At 42.7% G+C, this 24,371-nt stretch overlaps 1 long non-coding RNA gene across 4 annotated transcripts in view; it reads left to right on the top strand.

Moving 5' to 3' along the window:
• LOC136665337 (uncharacterized) overlaps window positions 1-24,371 on the top strand; it is a 63,871-nt gene that overhangs the window by 24,670 nt on the left and 14,830 nt on the right. For 3 of the 4 annotated variants that reach the window (XR_010795232.1, XR_010795231.1, XR_010795228.1), the window contains exon 3: window positions 16,848-17,003. This is a non-coding gene — a long non-coding RNA (uncharacterized lncRNA). Of the gene's footprint in view, window positions 1-16,847; window positions 17,004-17,214; window positions 17,463-24,371 lie in introns of those variants that run through there. The other variant, XR_010795230.1, reaches the window with a different exon arrangement.

The raw sequence follows: 24,371 nt of genomic DNA, 5'->3' as shown, positions 1-24,371 counted from the left end.
TATTCAAAAAAACAGTGTTCCATTGATCTATTTACGTGCTTCAGCGATAGTCAAAGCACCTCGTCCAAGCCTAAAACTCTTTTAATGATGTTTGAAAATCCTCACAGAAAAGAAACCTAATTAAAAAGGCCCAGATTTTGCGGAAACATCCATAATTCGCAAAAAAAAAACTTTGTTTGATGGAAAACCCGCTTCTGTGTGTGAGCAGTGTTCTCCCTGTGTCTGCTTGGGTTTTCCCAGGTTTCTGTGTCCGATAACGAATGCATGTAGATGGATTGACTGTGTAGCATTGCCCATGAGGGATTGAGTGTGTGATGCCTTGTGATGAACCGGTGCTCCTTCCAGGGTGTGTTCCTACGTTGCACCCATTGATTCCGGCTAGGCACCAGTCACAGCACAGCCCTGAACAGGATGTAGAGGTTACAGAAAATGAATAAATGCATGAATGTTTGTACTGAAGTTCACTCGCACTGCCGTGGCAGTCCTCCTCTTGCTGTATTTCCTTTTTAGATGATATGGTGGGCAGATGCATTGTATCATGCAAATACACTAGGCCCCTTTGCGACAAAAGACTGATATGGAGCAGATTAGAGAAACTGGAGCAGGCCCCACTGTAATCCTCCTCTTTGTGTGTCAATGGTGAGAATGACAGGCCCCGTGCCTGCTTGCGGTATAATTATTAGCTTGCGTGGAAACCGCAGGAGACATGACAGAAATGCAGCGCATGAATATTTTATTGGGGACCCAGGCGCTCATGGGTTCAGGTCAGGCAGCTTGTTCATCGAGCTGCTGAAAAGCATTGTTCATTAGAGAGCATCATAGAGGAGGATGAGGAGTGTCAGCGACACCCTGAGTGATTCCCACTGACTCATCTCTCTAATGCAAGTCAGTCGTGTAATTACGAGCACTTGTTCTGGCAGGTCAGTTCAGGTAGGTGGGAGAGGGAGGGAAAGGCGCATCGTGCCAGATGCACACTACAGAGTGATCAATAACAATACTGCTCATCTGAATGCAGCTACACTCCCAGTTATTCCAGCAATCACTTGTTAACCCTCACTTACCTAACCTTGTGCTGATGCCTCCAGAGACTTCCGCAATGTCTTCTTTAACGCAGTAAATTCTGCCTCATGCTGCGTTCGCATGCAGCACGAGAACACAATACAGAGGGAAGTAATAATGGTTTGCTGATCTTCAACCATTTTTTTTTTTCCTCAGCTAATCTGTGGATGTGCATATTTTAGAGATCCCGAGATGTGGCTCCAAGTGAAGGATAGGAGAAATGTATTAATGGAAATGGAAGAAAGTACGATAATAATGCAACGTTATAGGAACATTTGAACAGAAATGCTGATGTGCAAGAAAAACCTGTATCTGAAAAGATAACTTTAACAAGAGAAGCATGAATCCTTCTTAACTTTCAATGGAAGTCATTGTAAAAAGGTTTTGTTACAAGTGTGTTTTAAGCACTTATGTTGGTCCATTCATCACTAAATCTTTTGCACAATGTGAAGGACAGCTGTGTTTAAATGATGTGGAAAACAGAAAACATCCAGCAAATGAGAATTGGCAGAAGTAATATATTTTTATATGTGCTCCGGTATCCTCCCACAGTCCAAAAACACAGGTGGATTGGTGACTCACGCGTGTCCCTAGGGGTGAGTGTGCCAGTGACTGTTGGTGTGTGTCACCCTGTGAAGGACTGGCGCCCCCTCCAGGGTGTGTTCCCTGGACATTAAGGGAATGAATGAATATTGTATCGAATTACATGCGAGTTTTGATTTAAAAGTGTATTAATACACCAGTTTTTGTTTCAATTTGTTACAATGTAGTTAAAAAATAAAATCACAATACTACTAACAGTTACCGTTAAATGACAACAGCGGGAGAAAATTTGAATTTTGTATTACAATAACGTTACAGGGCGACACGGTGTTGCAGCAGGTAGTGTCTCAGTCACACAGCTCCAGGGGCCTGGAGGTTGTGGGTTCGATTCCTGCTCCGGGTGACTGTCTGTGAGAAGTCTGGTGTGTTCTCTCGGTGTCTGTGTGGGTTTCCTCCAGGTGACTGTCTGTGAGGAGTGTGGTGTGGGTTTCCTCCGGGTGACTGTCTGTGAGAAGTGTGGTGTATTCTCCCTGTGTCTGCATGGGTTTCCTCCGGGTGACTGTCTGTGAGAAGTGTGGTGTGTTCTCTCGGTGTCTGTGTGGGTTTCCTCCAGGTGACTGTCTGTGAGGACTGTGGTGTGTTCTCCCTGTGTCTGTGTAGATTTCCTCCGGGTGACTGTCTGTGAGGAGTGTGGTTTGTTCTCCCTGTGTCTGTGTGGATTTCCTCCGGGTGACTGTCTGTGAGGAGTGTGGTGTGTTCTCTCGGTGTCTGTGTGGGTTTCCTCCAGGTGACTGTCTGTGAGGACTGTGGTGTGTTCTCCCTGTGTCTGTGTAGATTTCCTCCGGGTGACTGTCTGTGAGGAGTGTGGTTTGTTCTCCCTGTGTCTGTGTGGGTTTCCTCCAGGTGACTGTCTGTGAGGAGTGTGGTGTGTTCTGTGTCTGCGTGGGTTTCCTCCGGGTGACTGTCTGTGAGGAGTGTGGTGTGTTCTCCCTGTGTCTGCGTGGGTTTCCTCCGGGTGACTGTCTGTGAGGAGTGTGGTGTGTTCTCCCTGTGTCTGCGTGGGTTTCCTCCGGGTGACTGTCTGTGAGGAGTGTGGTGTGTTCTCCCTGTGTCCGCGTGGGTTTCCTCCGGGTGACTGTCTGTGAGGAGTGTGGTGTGTTCTCCCTGTGTCTGCGTGGGTTTCCTCCGGGTGACTGTCTGTGAGGAGTGTGGTGTGTTCTCCCTGTGTCCGCGTGGGTTACCTCCGGGTGACTGTCTGTGAGGAGTGTGGTGTGTTCTCCCTGTGTCTGCGTGGGTTTCCTCCGGGTGACTGTCTGTGAGGAGTGTGGTGTGTTCTCCCTGTGTCTGCGTGGGTTTCCTCCGGGTGCTCCGGTTTCCTCCCACAGTCCAAAACACACATTGGTAGGTGGATTGGCGACTAAAAATTGTCTGTAGGTGTGAGTCTATTGCCCTGTGAAGGACTGGCACCCCCTCCAGGATGTATTCCTGCCTTGCACCCAATGATTCCAGGTTGGCTCTGGATAAGCGCTTACAGATAATGAATGAATGAATTACACGTTACAGAGAAACACTTTAAAACTTGTGCACACTTAAATAGAACATAAAAGTTCTAGCTTTGCTGGAGAAGGAAACAAAACTGTGGAGAGAAAAAAAGGCACTTGTGTAAAATGCATTATTAGCGTCTGGTTTGTGGATAAAGTAAAATGTATAGATCGTTCTGTGACCAATTCATGATTTATAGGCACATCATGTGTAAGTCTCTGTCCTGTCTGTCATTTTTGCTCCGGTAAGGAATTCACTCACCTTTTGCTGGACCTTGGACCCCACCCCCCAAAGTTCTGTTCCACTTCTATACAGGACATGAAAGATGGATTTTCTTTCAGTGCCCCTTTTGCCATGTTTAAACACTATTCAAAGCGATGTTTTGCTGGCTTGCTGTGGGGAAATAAGTGTCAAATCAAGGTTACTCTGCAAGCTCAGCATAACTTGACTACAGGCCTCTCAGCGAGGTACGGAGATAAAAGAAAGATGAAAATATTTTCAAACCCAGTGATGCACGACCATCCGAGTTAGGGCTCTAATGTACCATTGCCCATAAAGGGGAGATGGCATTGAGGAGGCTGGTCCTGCTGGTGACTCTGCCATTAGCACTCATTTTCCACTCTTAATAGCATAGGCACCTTGTTTAATAAGCATAGATTACAGGTCATAAAGGGCAATGGCGCGGTGAGCACCACTGGTCTGAGATCAAGGAGATATAGTAGAGAACAGAAGCAGCCCTGCCCTCCCCCTTCCCACACTGGGCTTGATGGAAATGTGCAATAAAACGACTGTGTATCCTGCCGACTACGCCACACGCAGCGACCCATTTATGTGGCTCTGAAGGACCCTCTAGAGAGCAGCGGTAGATAATGAATAATAGTGTTAGCTAAAGTGCCTGAGCTGTGACACACAACTTAAGCCTGGAGAATGAGTAGCGGGCTGAAGTACAGGGTCGTTCTGACATCGCTGACCTTGAAGCGAGATTGTGGAATTCTTTTATACCTAAGCTCATCAGTCAAACGATTTTAAACCACTATTGTAAGGCCACAAATTGAAGCAGTACACTTTGTCTCTGGGATTGACATTCAGTGATTTAGACTGACAGGGATAAAAGATTAAACATATTCTGAAATGTGATTATGTAAGATGTTGTTGAATGTGATTGATGCTGGGTGCAGTTTGGCAAAGTTGGAGCTACAGCTTTGGAGAAAATAGAAGCTACATTCCTACAGCACTTCATTTTTTATTTTTTTTTTGGCCTTGCTTATAGCTCTCTCTTTCTGTTTGCCAGTCCATGGCCATTCAGTTATAAGAAAATATATCACCTTGGCTATTTATTCCTGTAATTGTTAACAGATTATCAAGGCCGTTGTTGGCTTTCGCTGCATTGAAAACAAAGCCTCTGTTGAGCTGCTAGTGAACAATGAGGCATGGAGGACAAGGAGGAGTGACAACTTCCTACTTTAAAAACAAGTCACCCCTTGCCATTTTTGCCATAAAAATGGTGGAAAATGTTTTTTTTTCCAATTTAAATAAAGTTTATTGTAACAAAAGTGTAAAGTTGAGTGACAAATGTAGGTGTTTGAGTCTGTATGTATTGCCCTTTCCTTTTTAATATTTGGAAAGCATGATGTTTCCCATGGCTAATACTGGGATCTTATTGGTTAAAGATCCAGTAGCTCAGTCTGGGAGGATGAGGGCTAATGCTGCTTTCATGTTTAAGTAAGTACTGGGAAGTTTCCAAGCATCCAAGTCAAATCGTAATTACAACTTGCACCGAAGGAATTTCTCAAGAGCGCCAGTTTCCCAGAGTTAATGTTTGAAAATGCCCCATCAACAAGGTTAACTGCTTGATTGTGTTGCATGAACAAACTAGCCAGCATCACACTGAATATAGTGACGCTTCCTCCCTTCTGTATACAAGGTTTTGTAGTTCTTTAGGTTGCCTTGGTTTTTCTTTTTGTTTGTTTGAAGCCATGACTATGAATTTGCCTTTGAGGTGTTGCTGCCTTGCTCTCTGACCCCTGCTGTGGACTTTGACAGCGACTTGAGGACTATGCCCCGACAACAAAGATGACTCGCACTTACATCTGAGAGCATCCAGCCGTTGTGTGTTTCAATCATAAATCCAGCCTTGGATAGGTTTGAGAAGGGCAACACTCTCTGACAAACATTTTCATTCGCTGTATTTAATTCTTCAAGTCTCTTTAAAGCAAACACAAATTATTTTTTGCTTTCCATTAACACAGAGTGAACTAGGCCACTGCTAAAGGCAAGCGTGTAGGTGTAGGTGTTTTTCTCACAGCAGGATCTTTTTCTCTCAGAACCACTTCTTATATTCAGTCTTGCTTACTCTGTTTCTCTGCAGTCAATCCAGATCATGAGAGATCGGTTTTTAATCTCTGATTTGCAAGTAGGGCTGGACGATACGGGCAAAATTTATATCACGATATATTTCTTAGTTTCTGTCAATACAATGTAATTCCAATGTTTATATGAACACTAGGGCGGCACAGTGGTGCAGCAGGTAGTGTTGCAGTCACACAGCTCCAGGGGCCTGGAGGTTGTGGGTTCGCTTCCCGCTCCGGGTGACGGTCTGTGAGGAGTGTGGTGTGTTCTTCCCGTGTCTATGTGGGTTTCCTCCAGGTGCTCTGGTTTCCTCCCACAGTCCAAAAACACACATTGTTAGGTGGATTGGCGACAAGTGTCCATAGGTGTGAATGTGTCTGTGTTGCCCTGTGAAGGACTGGCGCCCCCTCCAGGGTGTATTCCTGCCTTGCGCCCAATGATTCCAGGTAGGCTCTGGACCCACCGCGACCCTGAACTGGATAAGCGCTTACAGATAATGAATGAATGAATATGAACAATAAAACAGACACCAAAAAAAGGCCAAGAAACATGTCATTACTGACAAACCTATAATAATATTTGTGAATATTCATTCATACATTCATTATCTGTTACCGCTTATCCAGTTTAGGGTCGCGGTGGGTCCGGAGCCTACCTGGAATCAATGGGCGCAAGGTAGGAATACACCCTGGAGGGGGCGCCAATCCTTCACAGGGCAACACGGACACATTGACACCTACGGACACTTTTGTCGCCAATCCACCTACCAACGTGTGTTTTTGGACTGTTGGAGGAAACCGGAGCACCTGGAGGAAACCCACACGGACACAGGGAGAACACACCAACTCCTCACAGACAGTCACCCGGAGCGGGAATCGAACCCACAACCTTCAGGTCCCTGGAGCTGTGTGACTGACACTACCTGCTGCACCACCGTACCGCCCATTTGTGAATATTAAGATTTTTAAATTAACTTTAAAGTTGAGTGCAATGAACTGAAAGCAATTCCCTGTAATAAACGTCAGTCAGTGACTGATGCTGTAAATAATGTTTAAAAGAGTCATATGATTGTTATAGAAACAGTTTATACTGCGATATAAATTGATACTGAATTATTGTCCCAACCTATTTGGAAGTAAATAATAAAAAAAGAATGGCACTGACATATTTCATTGTCTCTTTATTTGACATACCTTAAATACACTAAAATGCCCTTACCGCTACTGAATTAGCGACCATGGCTCAAGTCTCTACAAATATAAACTGTTTGGAAGCCAGTGCTGAGGAGTGTTTCAGTAGATTCCAAGGAGGACAGGCAAAGTTGGAAGAGCTTGTGTGCCCTCTAGAAATCTCTGAGCTTACTGCAGGGGAAACGAGTGAACTGGCAGACACGTCCTTTCTGAAAGCGATTTAGTCCTTAATCTGACCACAACATCGCCGTCCGTTTTGTAAATCAATTTGGTGTACATCAGCAGGGCAAAAACAGTGATTCAACCACTGCCATTTCACTTGATCTGTTACACAGCCTAGGGAGTTGTGCTTTGCTGTTTGCAGGAGGAATTTACACAACATCTGGCAGCGGATTCTGGCCCCGTCAGGGCCACGGTAAAATCCTACAGCCCTCCCCAACCTCCCACCGCATTGCTAATCCATTTCATACACACACATTCAACATGGATTAACACGTACACCACTGGACAATACACCCTGCCAGGCAGTAGAACGCTCATGTGGCCGGTCTAGGTCATGAGGACTAGTGTTTGGCATTGTCAGATAGATGTTGGTGGTATCGACATACAGAGCACGTGCATTTGCTGTGTTTCAGTATTTACAAAAAAAAATGTCATTTTGTAAAGTATGGAGTGCAGTGCCAGTGCAATATCAGATGCAGAAAACAATAACTACCTGGGCATAGGGCATGCTGTGTGTGCTCTAAGTGAGGAAGCAGGCATGGTGGGTGTTTTTGGTAGTTTGAACCGTCTGCAATTCCAGTCTAAATCCTGTTGCTAGTTGATGGTAACTTTGCGAGACACCTATGGAAATGAATGTCTCTCTTTTAAAGCAATAATCCACTGTAACACACAAATTCATGGATGGTATTGGTGAAATGTTGCAATTAATTTGCTTTTCCACTGCACTGGATCAGCTCGACTCGGCTTGACTTGCTTTTAGATGGGTGCTTTTCCACTAGCACTGCTCCCCTGTGAAATGGAGCCAGTGATATCGCAAAACCCCATCTCTAAAAGGAACCACATGCTTTGAAAACCACAAAAATGCGTTGTCAGTTCACGTGTTGTTTTTGTTTTTTGAACTGAACAATGCTCCTGCCCCATTTCTCACAGATCAGTTTTCCTTGTTGCACTTTCAGCTGGAGATTTTCACCGGCCATCGACCTGAGGAGTGTTTGAACCTCTTTAAAACACCTGGAGGTAAAGTTACAAGTCGGATACCAACAAATGTGAAAGCTGCTCTAAGTTCACAGATGTTACAAGCGGCGAGTTTGTGCTGGAGCTCTGTATTTTGTGGTCAAGGATTTGGAACTCGGCTCAGTTGGACCCGTAAGCAAGCAGGGACCACGTACCAGATTTGGCCGGGGGAAAAGCAAAAGAGCCGAGTCGATACGTGTATGTTCCATTCAGTGGAAAAGTTAAGACACGCAATAATAATTCAGACATTTACATCTTAAAAAAGAGATTATTATTATAGTAAAATGTAAATTAGGTGAACATGAATGAAACCCCACATACAATAGTCCAGTTACTCTGCAGCCTGGGAGATGTCTGCCTGGGAATAAATAATGTTATCATTTTAACTGTGTCCAGTGGGCCCACGGGTCAGCTGCATGATAGATGGAAATGCCGGAGCCCTTATAAGAAGTGACACAGATTCTTCAGGCTGTGGAAATGTGACGGTCACTGTGGCCTGTCTCATTACGTCAGGAGAGCACAAATGATGAGTTACATTTTTAGAGTGGCTGAAGGGAAGGACATGTTGGCATTAACCTGTGCCCCTGTGAGCCCCTTAGAGCCTGCTAGTAATGTCTGTATCCAAAAGAAAGAAAGTGAGGGGGGGGGGACTCACTGCATGAGCTAATAAACTTTTTCCGACAGCTCTTTCAGGCTATTCTTCTGTTTAATATGAACAGTGCCACGCTAGGTTACGTAAGGTAATGTCAAAAATAAACACCATGCTGGAAATAAATGGTTGTAAAATGTATAGTAACTAACAGGCAGCTTGTGTTAGTCTTAAAAACTTAACTGTCATTATGGGATGTCAGCTCCATTATACAGTAACAGAACAAGAACAGAAGCCTGCCATCATTCAAGGAATAACGTTGTCATTGTTAAAACGGGGCTGTATTGCAGTGCATTGTTTCCAGTGCCTTGCTACTTTTCCAGAACCTTTCATTTGACAGCGCACACATTTTTTCACGCTTTGTTGAACACATATCCACGGGCTCTGTGATAGGAATATTACGCTAATAGAGATAAGGAGAGGAAATCAGTGAGACTGGGTAATCTTAAGAGTGGATCGCTTTGTGTTGTAGCGATTTAAATAGTACAAACCGTGCGTGACAACAGGATTAAACATGGAGGAGAGTGAGAGAAGACAAATATAGCTGCTGTTTTTTGTGGTTCCTGAAGAGAGTCATCGGTTCCAGTGCATTCAGATCAGCTTCAAAGGGAGAGCATGCAAAGGTGCTATCTGCACATCTCATGAAAATATCAACCACATGATCTACACACACTCACACACATACACATGGCTATAATGGTCTTCCAACACAAGGACAGGCAATTCCACCCACTTTCACACCCTGCTTTAGAATCAATGAGTCATTCTCTATTGTGCTCAATTGACAATTTAGTTTCTGGAAACGAGCCAGAGGGGAAAATGAAATCAGCATCACACATGTTCTACTTTTATATGCATTTCGCAGCATGTGGCATTCTAGGAAATGTTATAATTGCTGTGAATTTACATCTCAAATAACACCATTGTTACACGTCCCCTGCTGTGGCATATCTACATTGCTTTAATAAACTTAGAAACATAAGATGTCCAGTCAACACCAGAGGAAAAAGGAAAAACGACAGTTTTGTGAATTCTAATTCTGCTTTATGTTGGGGCCCAGTGTCTTGAGCATTGTTCAGTGTTTTTAAATGAGCTAGTTCTTGGGAGAAAACCACTGGGGCTGAGCAATCGACCTGTCCTCGGTGCTCTTCTTGTTAGCATCAGAAGCAAAGTTATACAAGCTTTACAAAATTCTGTAGAAAACACACCAAATCTAATGAAAACTGAAGCACAACAAGTCATGTTAATATAACTGGTTGTAAAAAAAATATATTGCAATTAATCACATTACACTTTGTAGTTAATTTTAATTATGACTTTTATTTTGCTGATTTGACCTTTAAAATATATACATTTTTTTTCTATTAAAAAAAAACTAATTTCAGTAAAACACTGCTAGACTTAAGCTACAACTGTTTACTCCTACATACAGTTACCCTATAAATATATGTGGAGGTACTGTGTTACTCCCTCTGTAATTTTTCTGCAGTAAATTGTACCTTTTTATACATTTTATTAAATGGTCCACAGGTATCAGCTAATGTATGAGAAAATGCAACATCTATTCACTTTATAAACAGTAATATACCATCATTTGGGGTTTATGGTCTCTTGCTCTTGTCCCATTATGCCTCCCCTGGGGGAGGGTCTCTGTTATTGACCAGGCTTTAGTTAGAATAGAGCTGTGGATGGTTCGCAAGAACAACAATGTCTTCTTCTACTTCGGCTTCTCCCGTCCAGGGTCACCACAGTGGATCAATCGCAATTCGCGCCGTCGATCTAGAACAGTTTTTACGCCGGATACCCTTCCTGACGCAGCCCTCCCTATTTAGATAACTCAAGAACAAACAAAGAAAAAACACATATTGTGAATTTGCCCTGAAAACGTTGTTAGTGCAGTACTAACATGTAATACTTGACACCAATAATTTGAAATTATACATATGAAACTAGGCAGACTTATAATATCTGCTGCTGCAATAACAGCTAATGTTGATCCTAATAAAACAATGTCACCAGTATCACTTTTCAGCCATTATTTTTGATTTTTTTTTATTCTGTTTGAAATTTGGTATGAAACACTTTAAATGTAAATTTATTGACATAAACTAAGGTGTACGAGACCATCTCTCATTATGTTAAACTGCGTTTTTTGCCAAAGCACTGTAAAGCTTGTCAATATTTGAGACAAATGAGTGTGTGTGTGTGTGGTTAGAGCATGGATAGGTCAATTGCTGTAAATTCATGATTGATTTATTTTCTTTGCCAGGACTTGTTTCAATAATGAAATGAAAAACATGTTTGATCAGTCAACAAGTGTCCAAACCCAGGGAAAATAAGAGGAACATGCAAACAAGCACTGAATACTGATAGCGCTTTTATGTTCAAGACTTCATCATCCAAAGCCTTAAGCATTGTGTCCACAGTGTTTTCAGTCTGTCTCAGATTCGCAGGAGAATCCTACCAAAGCCTGCTGGGTAGAGCAGTGCCCAGAGCTGGTTCCTCATCTTGAGGATAGAGCACTTCTGCACTAACCTTGAGATAGCTAATCTGTGTGGCTTGATTAATAATCTAATTTGGTTTGATATACAGCACTGCCCCTACACGTATGGCCATGTTAATGGAACTTCTCTCTCCCCAGCACTGAGGCCATATTAATGCCACAATCAGGCTTCATCGTTTTATGGCTCTCCATATAACCTGCAATACCTTCATATGGATAAGTAGGTGTCAGATTCTGTAACTGATAATAGCTTAATACAGTGGTTTAAGAAAAGCTCAAAGGTTTCAGCCTGAAATGAAAGCCAGGGAAAACATTTTTCATTTCTTCTATTTTCCCAAGCACTGACTGCTCTTTACCATTCCAGCAAATGCAATCTTAGGTGTGAAAATTCCATTACTTTTAAGTTGACGCAATGTAGAGTTCAAAGATCATTACCGCCAATGAATCTGCTTTGTGAAGGTGAACTGAAATGCCATATAACAGTGGTTCTCAAACTTTTTTTAATATGAGGCCTCCTTTGTGGATGGTAAGTGACCAAAAAAAACAAGAAAAACAATATGTAAATTTGTTCCATGAAACCATATTTTATCTAGGTCTCGTCAAATTTTCGAATTTTGTTTTTTTTTTTTTTTTTTTTGCACTACCCAGTAAACATTTAGCCGTTGATTCAACGTTGAAATAACGTAATGACTGCCGTCTAATCAACGTTCTCTTAAGGTTGAAAATGAAAGTTGAAAAGACGTCCAAACACAGACATCGAAAAGACGACTATTAGACGTATTTTGGACGTCCATTGACGTTATTAATTGGTCCCGAAATAAATTACTTGTATAAAACGCGTTTTGGACGTCCACTGACGTTATCGATTGGTCACCACTTAACTAACTTATTAAGATGGATTTTGGACGTCCATTGACGTTTAAAATATGTCCTTGACGGACAGACTACATTTAGACCTATTTTGAACGTCCAGGGACGTTCCTTGTTTACTGGGTAGGCTCTTCTTCAACACTACTTTAAACTGATGGACCAGAAACTTGTCCATTTTGACAGATATCTTCACAAAAATGGCAGACTTGCCCATAGCCAATGTGGAGCTGTTCTAAGATATGTATTTTTAAAAATCAAAACTTTTTAAATTATTATTATAGTAATTTTTTTAAATCATGGATCATGCTTTAAGTTAGCCAAATTAGTTAATGATAAATGGACATAACTGAAAATGATAAAGAGATGCAACCTCTAATGCTTTTCCACAGCTCGCAGTTTTCCAAAATTATTCCACTATTCCACTGATCGGAATTCTAATTCTAATTCATCTAATTGGAAATGAATGTTGGTCAAACTTGAAGTTTATTTGCCAGTTTATTTCATGTGTCTGTTTTTGTTGTAGCACAGTTTTGTCAATGGACTGCTGCTGAACAACAACAAAGAAAAAGGCTTGTCCATCAGGTTCTTGGACTTTTACCAATGAGCTCATGCTACAAGTCTTTCATCTGAATTATTAGCCGGTTAGCCGGTAAGCACTGAAGTATTTATCCGTCTCCACTGCAACGTGAAAGCTAATTCAAAAAGTATAGAGTGAACAAAACTGGACTTTGGACTGGACATTCTGCCTGTGGTAATAATGAACTCTAATTGACAACACATTCTCTGTGGTCTAAGTAAGACTAGAACATAGGCTTTTAAAACCCAGGCATATGAATATGACCTTAATCACTGGTGAAGGGAAGAAAGCCCCTTTGGCGATAGTTCCAAAGCTTCAGTCCTTGGCTACACATCTTCTCTCATTCTCTTTCTCTACCTCATCCCCCCAAAAGAAAACAATCTCACGCGGAGAACCTGCAGCGAAAGAGTGAGAGTAGGATAAAGAAGAACGTGAAGCCGAAGCAGTGGAGAGCAGAAGCAGTGAAATAAAGTGAATGAATACAGTGGTTTTTTTTTTTCATTACGGAGATGCAGAAGTCTGTGGCCCATGTTTATAGAGGGAGTGTGCGGAGCTAAAAGCTGAAAAGAGCGGCGCTTAGCTCTTTCAACCTCACCTCGGCTCCAGAGAAGCCTGCTCTGACTTTCATCCTTTTTCTGAGGGGTGCTTTGAGAATGGTCTTAAAAAAAAATAATAAAATAAATAAAAAATTTCAGGCAGCAGGGCTTTCACCCGAGTCACACAAAAGAACTCCTCTGTCGCCGCACAGTTTAATGCTGATGGGTAGAAATTACCCATCCTTCTGCACATCTTTGAATGGAGCTTCCCAAGTGTAGAGCTTCATTAAAAAAAATCTAACTTTTGCATATTCTCATGTAGCGTTGTGAGTGCACATTTAAAACAGTAAATTAATTAGTGGGAACTACAATACATTTGTGGTATGTTTCAGAATATATTTTTACATTAATATCCTCATATTACAATCCATTAATTTTTATTCATCCACTTTTTCTAGCCCATTACACATTTATTAGACTTTAAGACTGATTATATATAAATAGTTGTGTACATTTAAGCCACATTCAGCAAGCGGAGTCTCTCAGATCCCACAGCTCCTAAACACCCAATGACACTGGAGCGGTATAATGTTGTGCAGATGTGAATTTAAACTGTCCCCAGATCAGTACGACTGATGTTATGATTGTTGTGTTGATACCGAAGTAACCCTGCTCAACCGAGTATCATTATCCATTCCACTGAACGTCTTTGTACTGGTCTGGTACAGGGCCATGTTGGTTAATGCTGATCTGGTGCCGGTTTATGCTGCTTTATCCTGGTTTGGTGTTGGTTTAAACTTGTTTAGTTCAGGTTTCTAAAGGTTAATTCTGGCCTGATGCTGGATTAAACTGATTTGGTGGTGGTCTTGGGTCAGGATTTGTTGGTCTGTTTGTAGCTGGTTGTGGTCTGATGTATGATTGCTTATTTAACAAGGGGCAGCCCTAGTGGTTAGGGAACTGGGCTTGTAATTGGAAGGCATGTGTGCTCACAGCCCCCTAGTGTTCACTAGTGTGTGTAAATGTGTGTTTCACTGCACGGATTGGTTTAAATACGGAGAACTGTGTGCAAGCACAGTGGCCAATAAAGTAATTCTAATTTGAATGATTTAGTCTTCGCTTGCGCATGACTAGCGTACTAGCTTCTAACACACAGCATATCGCTATCGGAAAACACCATGTATCTCCAAAACTGTTTATTCCACCAGTGTAAAATGTCTTACAAGTTGGAGTACATTTTTTTTAATCTATCTATTAGTCAACTGGATAGATTAGTACAATGGTAGGAGATGGACCGGTTCTGTGAGAATATGCTTGTTTTGTAGGTGAGCAGCTGTACCTGTCCATTCTGGCTTTTCTATCAGGGAAGCTGTTCAGAGCAGATTGCTGCTAAATCAAACCAGGCCCATGATCCTGAAAAACAGAATATTGCAGCTCACAACAAAGTACACTGCAGAGAGTCATGTAGCCTCAGGAGAGGGACGGTTACTCAATACACGGCTGTTTACAGGCTTCTTTTGTAATATGAGAGTGCTAGGATCAGCTAGTGCTGGAATTCAGCCACATTGTTCTAGACTGCAGTCAGTGTGGTATTAATAACAGCTGCTCTTAATTGCAGCTGTGTAATTGCAGCATAATGAGATACATTTCTGGACTGTTTCAGCCACTACCCCTTTATTTCAGCTTAATGACGAGTAACGTTGGAAAAACCAACAGCTGCTACAAAAGAAATGAATCGTCTCCGCTCACAATTGACCCCTCCATCCTCCGCCCACTGACGTGTCCTTTTGCCAAAAAAAACAACCCAACGTTGTGACCTTTTACACACATCATACCAAATATACACTACATGACCAAGAGTTTCTGGACACTGCTAGTAATGAGTCAACTCTGTATCCACTGCTGACACTAGGATTTAATTGCACCCACACAGTAGAATAGAATTTGACATTAGAGAGAGGGACACTGCTGCACATGAGTTTAAGTCACAATGCAGCTTGGCAAGTGTGGGCTAGTATTGGGTATCCATCTCAGAGGAGGTGTGAAAGCCCTTTCAAGGTGTCTGCAAACTTGTGACCATGCAGTGTAAATATGACCTGCCAATTCTGGAGGGTTGAAAATTACTTTTTGAGTGATTAATTGGGTACGTTTGGTAAAATTAGAAGCTAAATAATGAACTGTTGTACAGGATTACGGATTGATTCAGAAGCACATATATGGAGCACAGCTACACAATATATAATTTAAGAGAATAATTTAAGCAGAGGATTGGGAAAAGAGCCACTGGGTAAACCGCAGCTCCAGGAGGGAAGCCGAACCTCAAACAGAATGCAGGGTTTTTTTTCATATATATAAATGACTTAATCCAGAGATTCACTGCAATATATCCAATTATTAAAAATGCAAGTGGAAATCTCTTTGGAAATATGATAATAAAGAAATAATAATCTTTGAAAAGTGTAAGCACATCAGTTTTGCAGTGTACTCAACACAACCTCGGTACTAAAGACGGAGGACTGGCCGTCAGCTTCCAATGTCAGTTGTTAACGAACGTTATCACATTTTCAGGAACAATAATTCAGAAGGCATCCATCATCTCTTCTCTGCAGATGAATCAAATGTCTTCCTGAAAGGCTCCAACATGGACCCCCCATATGTGACGCCATACTGCTGATGAATGTCGGCAAACTCCTACAAGCTGTTTCTTTCTCAGCAAAGTACAACTTGAAAGGCATTGTCTCAACTTGGTTAATCCTTGCTAACCCCACCCCACAAAAAGGAGAGAGACAAAAAAAACAAGTTTTCTTTCCAGTGCGCTCAGCACAAAACCATGATCAATGGTGTCAGATTCAGCCGTTAAGGCTCAAGCTTGAAAGACTGATGAGGATAGGGCCTGAATCAGCAATGATCACTAGCAAGCAACAAGCCTGGGATTGTCCAGTTCTTACGGGGCATCTGCTATAAGTGTGAGTGATTCCCACAGTCAGAAGGCTTTTATTTAATGTACTCTGATTTAACAACAATGTGCAGGGGTTGCAAAAACATCTTAGTATGAGATTTAGTGAGATCTAAAGGCAACTTATATGATTCTAGAGAAGGAATGATCTCACAGGAAAACAAACTGTGTTCATTCAGAAGCTTCACATCTTTTAATAGCGAATGTTATGTTTGAGTAAGAAACAGATTGAAGCTTATTATGGTTGAGAATTGCAGTGGGCAGCTGTACCATTCTTCTTGGACGTTTTCTTGGATTGGACTTGGACTTCTTCTTGAAGTCCTTCTTCCTCTTCTTCTTCGACATCTCGGACCTGGACTTCCTCTTATTCTTCGACTTCTCGGACTTGGACTTCTTCTTAAAGTCCTTCAACTTCTTCTTCTACTTGGACTTCTTCTTGAAATCCTTCTTTGACTTCTCGGACTTGGACTTCCTCTTATTCTTCGACTTCTTCTTGAAATCCTTCTTCCTCTTCTTCGACTTCTTGGACTTGGTGTTCTTCTTCTTCTTAAACTTCAACTTTGAATAGTAACTGTTTAGCTTTGTAGCCCTTTTGGTATACATTGACTTTAAATGGAAATTTAGCTGTCTCCAGTATTTGGAGTAAGATCCACCTTAAGTGCTACCACTTGTGGAGAAAGAATAGAGCAACATCCTCAAAAGTTTTCATGCTTTTTTACCATTCAGAGGTCTCTCCATAAAGTATACAAGATAATAAAAAGACAAGGCTACAAATAAACCATTCATTTATTCACTCATTCATTCACTCATTCTTTCATTTTACCGCTTCATCCTTTTCAGGGTCATGGTTGGTCCGACCCGGAATCATTGGATGCAGGGAAAAGCACTGGAAGAGCCAATCCATCTACCAGCATGTAGGAGGAACTGGCACACCAGGAGGAAACCCACACAACCACAGGGAGAACACACCAAACTCCTTACGGAGAGTCAACTGAGGTAGGTGTTGGACCCACAGCCCCAGGACCGTGGAGCTGTCAGTGATACTATCTATAATATTATATAAGCCTGTGTTCCCTTATCACCGTATTGTGTTGAAAGCCTGGAATTAATAAATTATAAAGTCGATTCAAACATACCATCACAGACTTCACCATAAGACACTCCTTTAGGGATTACGCAGACCGGAGCTCATTCCTTTGAGTTACAGGATTTTCCGTCTGTTTATGAATGCCATGAAGATGAAAGAAATCCAACAAATATTCATGTCGCAGCTCAGGAGGTTGTTGAACGTCGTGATGCTCTTCTGATTGATTTCGTATGGAGGATGAAGCAGAACGAGTGGCTTTTGTTTTGGAAGTTGTTTAGACAGTGTTTTGTGTTGACTGCATTAAAACAACACTACTGTCAGGATTAATCGCAGTAAGCCACCAGCGGTCAGGCAGACAGGCTTTCACTTCAGCTCTCAGAGAAAGCCACACATTAGTCGTTATTGAATGGATTTTATGTGCCATGTTAAATTACCACAATGAAGTGCACAAAAGGCAGATGCCCTGTAAAGCATAATGACATGAATGTAAACGGATTTCACCCTCTCTGTACATTTAATTAATCAAATGAAAGTCTGCTTTAAACAGCCCATTTACTTGCTGTCATTATTTTTTTCTGCCAAGATCCACTTGTGAAGTGTGTATGGTTAGGCATATGCTAAAAAACCTTTGTCCCTGTGTCTGCGTGGGTTTCCTCCGGGTGCTCCGGTTTCCTGCCACAGTCCAAAAACACACATTAGTAGGTGGATTGGCGACTCAAGTGTCCATAGGTGTGAGTGAATGTATATCTGTGTGTGTGTTGCCCTGTGAAGGACTGGTGCCCCCTCCAGGGTGTGTTCCCATCTTGAGCCCAGTGATTCCAGGTAGGCTCTGGACCCCCAAGACCCTGAACTGGATAAGGGTTACAGATAATGAATGAATGAATGAAAAAACCTTTGTAATTAGGGCTGTTAAACTTTTCAAATAATTCACATTGCTGTTATCCAGTTTTCTCCACAGTTTTAGGATGTTTTCACACCTGCACTTTTACAAACTCTGGTTCGTTTTCATCCTTGGTGCGGTTCGTTTGGGCAGATGTGAAAGAAGTAATTACACTCGGATGTGGACTAAAACGACCGCACCAAAACCCTTTAGAGGAGGTGGTCTCTGTCCGGTCCCAGACAAACTTGACTGTGGTTAGTTTTTGGCGAGAATGAGATCTGACCTTGGTCCGACCCAACACTAAAGTGAACACCACAGGTCGGTGCTAAATGGCATTGGTAGCCAGGGTGTGCTTTGCATATAGGACGCAGTAGGCAGGTAAACGGAGAACTGGTTAAAGTTTAGCCACCAATCAGAGTAATGGATCAGAAACACACTAGTCCAGAACACAGGACCTTCTTCTTGTGTTTACATTCTCACGTCCACGTCCGCCTCCGCCAGGTCTGACAGGTGAGAACATTCTCAAATGGTTTGCAGTGACGCTTTTTGGTGGATATTTCAGTGTGTAAAAAAAAAAAAAAAACCAAGGGGAAAATGCTCAAGATTATGAGCTTCTTAACTGAATTGGACCAAAACCAACGAACTACAGGTGTGTTGGTCACCCCCAACCATTTGGCTAAATTTCCCAAAGTCACATGATGCTTCCGAGCTGAGAGGGGTAAGGTCTTCCTCGTCACATGCTTCGTCATGAGTGTGGTACTCAAATCCAATTCTGTTCTGCTTGCCTGTGGTTGGGTCTAACACTTGTTCCAATATCGCTGTTAACAGCAAGTAACAGGACTGGAGGACCTTCTTTTAGGGGGCTCTCAAGAGGCGTATTTGTCTAATGTAGTACCGTGATAAGGCTGATATGGGCATTTAATTAGACATTGCCATAACTTCCCATAGGATGTGGTAGTTATAGTTTGTAAATGCACCTGCATTTAACTGCTGCACTATTTAAGGTATTTTGTTTTGAAAGGGGGTGGCGCGGTGGTGCAGCAGGTAGTGTTTCACTGTCACACAGCTCCTGGGACCTGGAGGTTGTGGGTTCGATTCCTGCTCCGGGTGACTGTCTGTGAGGAGTGTGGTGTGTTCTCCCTGTGTCTGCGTGGGTTTCCTCCGGGTGCTCTGGTTTCCTCCCACAGTCCAAAAACACACGTTGGTAGGTGGATTGGCGACTCAAAAGTGTCCGTAGGTGTGTGTGTGTGTGTGTGTGTTGCCCTGTGAAGGACTGGCGCCCCCTCCAGGGTGTATTCCCGCCTTGCGCCCAATGATTCCAGGTAGGCTCTGGACCCACCGCGACCCTGAACTGGATAAGGGTTACAGATGAATGAATGTTTTGAATGGTCATATGCCAAAGAATTATTTAAAAAATTGCATTCATTTTTTAAAATGTAATTGTGTTACACCACTAACTGTAATTCATTTTCAGTTTTTATCACAGAGAGCTGCTCTGATTGGAGTGAATTTGTTTTGGAAAAACAGTTGCAGGCTAAATCCCTGGATGTGGGTACATTTACTGGTTTTGTGACATCACAAGAACGATGGCTCAGTATGGCTTAGTTTCCATATACGGACTCTATGAACTAAAACCCTTTTTAAACCTGCTTAAACGCCACATCAAACTCCTAATGCGCATACAGGGAGGGAAATAGTGAGGGCGATATTGAGGGGGAAACCTGTTTTTCCAGCATGCAGACCCTTTAAGGTTTAATATTTGAAGACATGGGCAGCTATTCAGATCACTGAAGCGCCTCAGGACACGGGAATAGGCTGCAGCAGCTCTTTCTGAAGACAAACGCTTTCTAGAACATTCCATGAACTGTTTTAAAGAGCACAGGCCTCACCGAGACTATACACTTCTGTGCCGCCCCAGGGAAAAAGTGAGTAGATTATTTCAGTAAGTCACGGCTCTTTAAAGCAGAGCCTCACGATTCATTTAAAGTGTCAAAGCACAGCCCCATAAGGCGGGCCTTCCACACGCGCCTCACACAACACACTCATTTAGACCTACAGTTTGACGCTCCACTGTCTTTAAAGGCAAACGCCATCATTTGTGCTGTGGATGAAAGTAGACTTCAATAAGTGTATTTATTAAAAAAGGATTTTCAAATAAGCCTTCACTTGGTAAGTGGCACCACCTTTAAAGCTATGTATGGAAATGGCTTTTTTATATATAGAAACAAAGGCATGCATAAATTGTGCATTTTTCTTTTCTTTAACTTTCACATCTGTGGCATGAAGTCGATTACTAAAGACAGTAGCGTTCTACTTTGAAAAGAAACAAAAAGACCCACTGGCTCCAAACACTCTTATCACAGAGGACACGAAGCAGATGCTGAAGCAACGTGAGACAATGGATTTTCGGTTCTTTTCCATCGTAATGTCCATGAAGATCAACCATACAATGCAGATGCAGCAGATAGAGATTGTTGTATCGGAAGATAAGAGATCAGTCTAAATATTCTACATTGTAATTTTTATAGTTGATAAAATGCCTGCCTTGTGCTTCCTTTCAGTGGTCATTTTACCAACTATAAGGCACTCTGGCAACCTTTTATTTGATCTCCCGATGGCCACTGAGTACAATACATTCAATTCAGGCTTCGGGAAAATACAGAAAATGTTCCTTGGACACAAAATTACACAAAAGTGTGATTAAGTGTGTTTACCTGCTGCCTTTATTGCAACCATTCCATCCTTATTTATCCACTCCTCCTAATTTGAGTCTTGGAAGTCGATTGTGTTTTCTCTACAACAATCCAAATAATTCCAGTAACAAAAACAGGCACTTCAGCACATCACTCCATATTGCCACACCATTATTAATGAGATCGTCTCCCATAGCAACCTATTTTAAATCTAGCTTGAAATCCTATCCTTTATTTCACCCAGGCATTTGAGTGATTTTCATTCATTATCTGTAACCCTTATCCAGTTCAGGGTCGCGGTGCACCCAGTGATTCCAGGTAGGCTCTGGACCCAAGGTGGGAATACACCCTGGAGGGGGCGCCATTCTTTCACAGAGTAACACACACTCACACCTACGGACACTTTTGAGTCACCAATCCACCTACCAACGTGTGTTTTTGGACTGTGGGAGGAAACCGGAGCACCCGGAGGGAACCCATGCAGACACAGGGAGAACACACCACACTCCTCACAGACAGTCACCCGAAGGAAACCCACGCAGACACAGGGAGAACACACCACACTCCTCACAGACAGTCACCCGGAGGGAACCCACGCAGACACAGGGAGAACACACCACACTCCTCACAGACAGTCACCCAGAGGAAACCTACGCAGACACAGGGAGAACACACCACACTCCTCACAGACAGTCACCTGGAGGAAACCTACGCAGACACAGGGAGAACGTGCCAACTCCTCACAGACAGTCACCCGGAGCGGGAATTGAACCCACAACCTCCAGGTCCCTGGAGCTGTGTGACTGCGACACCTACCTGCTGCACCTGAGTGCCGCCTGAGTGATTTAACCTCTCCGGGATGGTCATCTGTGGATTCTCCTTGTGCAATTTTTCTTTTTTCTTTTTATTTCAGTTTCTAAATAATGACAGATTCTTAATGATAAGTCTTTAGTTACTAATTCCTAAATAATGATTAGTTTTAGTTTTTTTAAAAATATCAGTTCTTGCAACTTGAATATTCCACTCTTTAAAATTTAAATAGCAATTTCACTACGCCTTCTCCTTCTCTCAGGGACTCCCAGTAGGGTTCGCCACAGAGGATAATCCATCTCCATGTCACTGTGTCCTCTGCATCTTCCTCTGTCACACCAACCACCCGCTTGTCCTCCCTCCCCACATCCATAAACCTCATTTTTGGCCTTTCTCTTCTCCTGCTGCTTGGCAGCTTCATCTTCAACATTCTTATCCCCATACACCTCACATCTTTCCTGTGCCCAGGCTCAAACCGCCTCTGTCACCTTGTCTCCAGACTGTCCCACCTGCACTGCTCCCCCTAATATACTCATTTCTAATCCTGTCCATTCTCGTCACATTGCAGTTCCAATGTAAAATTGATGAATACGTTTTTTCAGCCCGAGCTGAATATGTTGTGAGTATCAAACACAGTTCTCTTGCTGGAAGGTTGAGAACAGTCACTCAGTCAAATATATCCAGCTGTGAGCAGCTCTGTGGTCAGAGACTGACCTGCTAAAATGAAGGGTGTATATCCATGGGGTCCATACTCCCTGCATAGTGCACAACACAGAAAATAAAAGTAAATATACTCTGCACAGGCCTCAAAATCTACAGGGAAATGTGAAGTTTAAAGCTGACCAAAATGATTTTCAACATACATGAGTGCAGAAGCCTTTATGACAGGCACTGTGCCCTACGGAGGGTGTAGGGACACATAGGATTTGGCCTAGGCTTTGTCGCAGCGTGGAAACATACCTCACTGACACTCGTTTTCAGACAGTGAGAACTACGGAGCTAATTTTTGAACTAATTTTCAATATTTGAATTATATTTGTCTGAATATATTATAAGGGAGGCACAGTGGCGCAGCAGGTAGTGTCGCAGTCACACAGCTCCAGGGACCTGGAGGTTGTGGGTTTGATTCCTGCTCCGGGTGACTATCTGTGAGGAGTGTGGTGTGTTCTCCCTGTGCCTGCGTGGGTTTCCTCCGGGTGACTGTCTGTGAGGAGTGTGGTGTGTTCTCCCTGTGTCCGCGTGGGTTTCCTTCGGGTGCTCCGGTTTCCTCCTACAGTCCAAAAACACATGTTTGTAGGTGGATTGGCGACTCTAAAGTGTCCGTGTGAGTGAATGTGTGCGTGTGTGTTGCCCTGTGAAGGACTGCCGCCCCCTCCAGGGACCCACCGCGACCCTGAATTGGATAAGCGCTTACAAATAATGATTGAACGAATGAACCTGTTCCACACTCAGCGCAGGGACAGTGGGATCAGAATATTTACTTGTAAACGAGGAAAAGAATGAGACAAAACAATACGTGGCTTGTATCTGTAGTTTCTCACATACTAAAACAAATCAAAGAAAAGGAAAGAAATAATATTATTACTGAAGCTTGTATATAATCTGTGTATGAATAACTCTCTCAGATTCAGACAGAAGTGCAGTAAAAAGCATCGGACGCTAACAGTTTTCCATTCGTTCCTGTGATGAAAATGCTAATGTGGCTAACAGTATATAATGTTTTTTTTTAACCTCCTGACCCACGAAGTGGTGGGCTTCTGTGCTTCTGAGTTTAGAGTCTTCCCCAGCACAGGAAGAGGAGCTGTATATACTGGAACATTGCTGTGAGGATTTGATTACTTTCAGCCACAGGAACTCAAGCGAGGTCATGTACTGATGTGGATCACAAACACAACACAACCCCATCCCAAATGTATTGAATGGACCTCCATCACTCCAGAGAAAAGCTCTGCCACTACGCACTCCAATGCTGGGAGCTTTTTGCCTCTCTAGCCAGCACTTGGCATTGTGCATGGTGACTTTAGACTCATGTGCAGCTACTCCAGTATGTTCCATTTTATTGGTCAATGCTTTTCTATGGAGGTTATGCAAAATGTGTGTACTTTACACAGTACTAGACGAACTATAGCATGCACGCCCCCAATGAAGTGGCCAGTGAGTGTTTTGGCAGCGAGGTGTGTTTTGAGTGATGCATTAATCATGATAGTGGCCTCCCTCCTCACAGCTGACCGTGACTGCTTTTTCATCCTGAATTCTTCATCATAAAATATCCATTCTCTGTCCAAGAGAGATAATGAAAGTGTCAGCATCTCTGCTATCAGATCCTGCTAGATCCATTGCTGTGGCTCTGCCCGAGCCTTAGAATAAGTGACGGTGTGTGGCACATGCTGTAGTTCAATCAGACGTCCGCAGAGCCTAAATGAATGTCATCTGTCACAGTCCAAAGATACGTCTCCATCCTGACATATAGCTCATCGCTATGACTGAATAGCTGGTGACTAGTTCCCTTTATTGGTTTTTACAAAATAAAAGTTATTTTTACATTTTGTTTCATAAAGATCAACTCACATGAGTCCAAGAATCAAATGTCACAGTACTCCCTGAATGAATCCACAGAGCAGGTTCCCCATTTGTTTAACGGAAGTTTATTGCAGAATCTGATACTCCCATGACACTAGGTGGCAGTGTAATGTGGATGCTTTAGACTGGTGTTTCCCTATCTGTGCTATATATATATATCATTTTATCTTACTAATTGCAGCACACCTGATTTCTGGCCCATATAAGGTGGACCTGTGGCTGAGCTGAGGTAGCTAAACCCACCCCAAGTCCAAGGCAAGGCATCATTCAAGGCCAGGTGTGAGCCATTTCTGGGCCAATCATTCATTGCTGTC

This window comes from Hoplias malabaricus, chromosome 13 (assembly GCF_029633855.1).
Source record: "Hoplias malabaricus isolate fHopMal1 chromosome 13, fHopMal1.hap1, whole genome shotgun sequence".
Taxonomy (NCBI): domain Eukaryota; kingdom Metazoa; phylum Chordata; class Actinopteri; order Characiformes; family Erythrinidae; genus Hoplias; species Hoplias malabaricus.
This window is presented reverse-complemented; position numbering and strand designations above follow the sequence as displayed.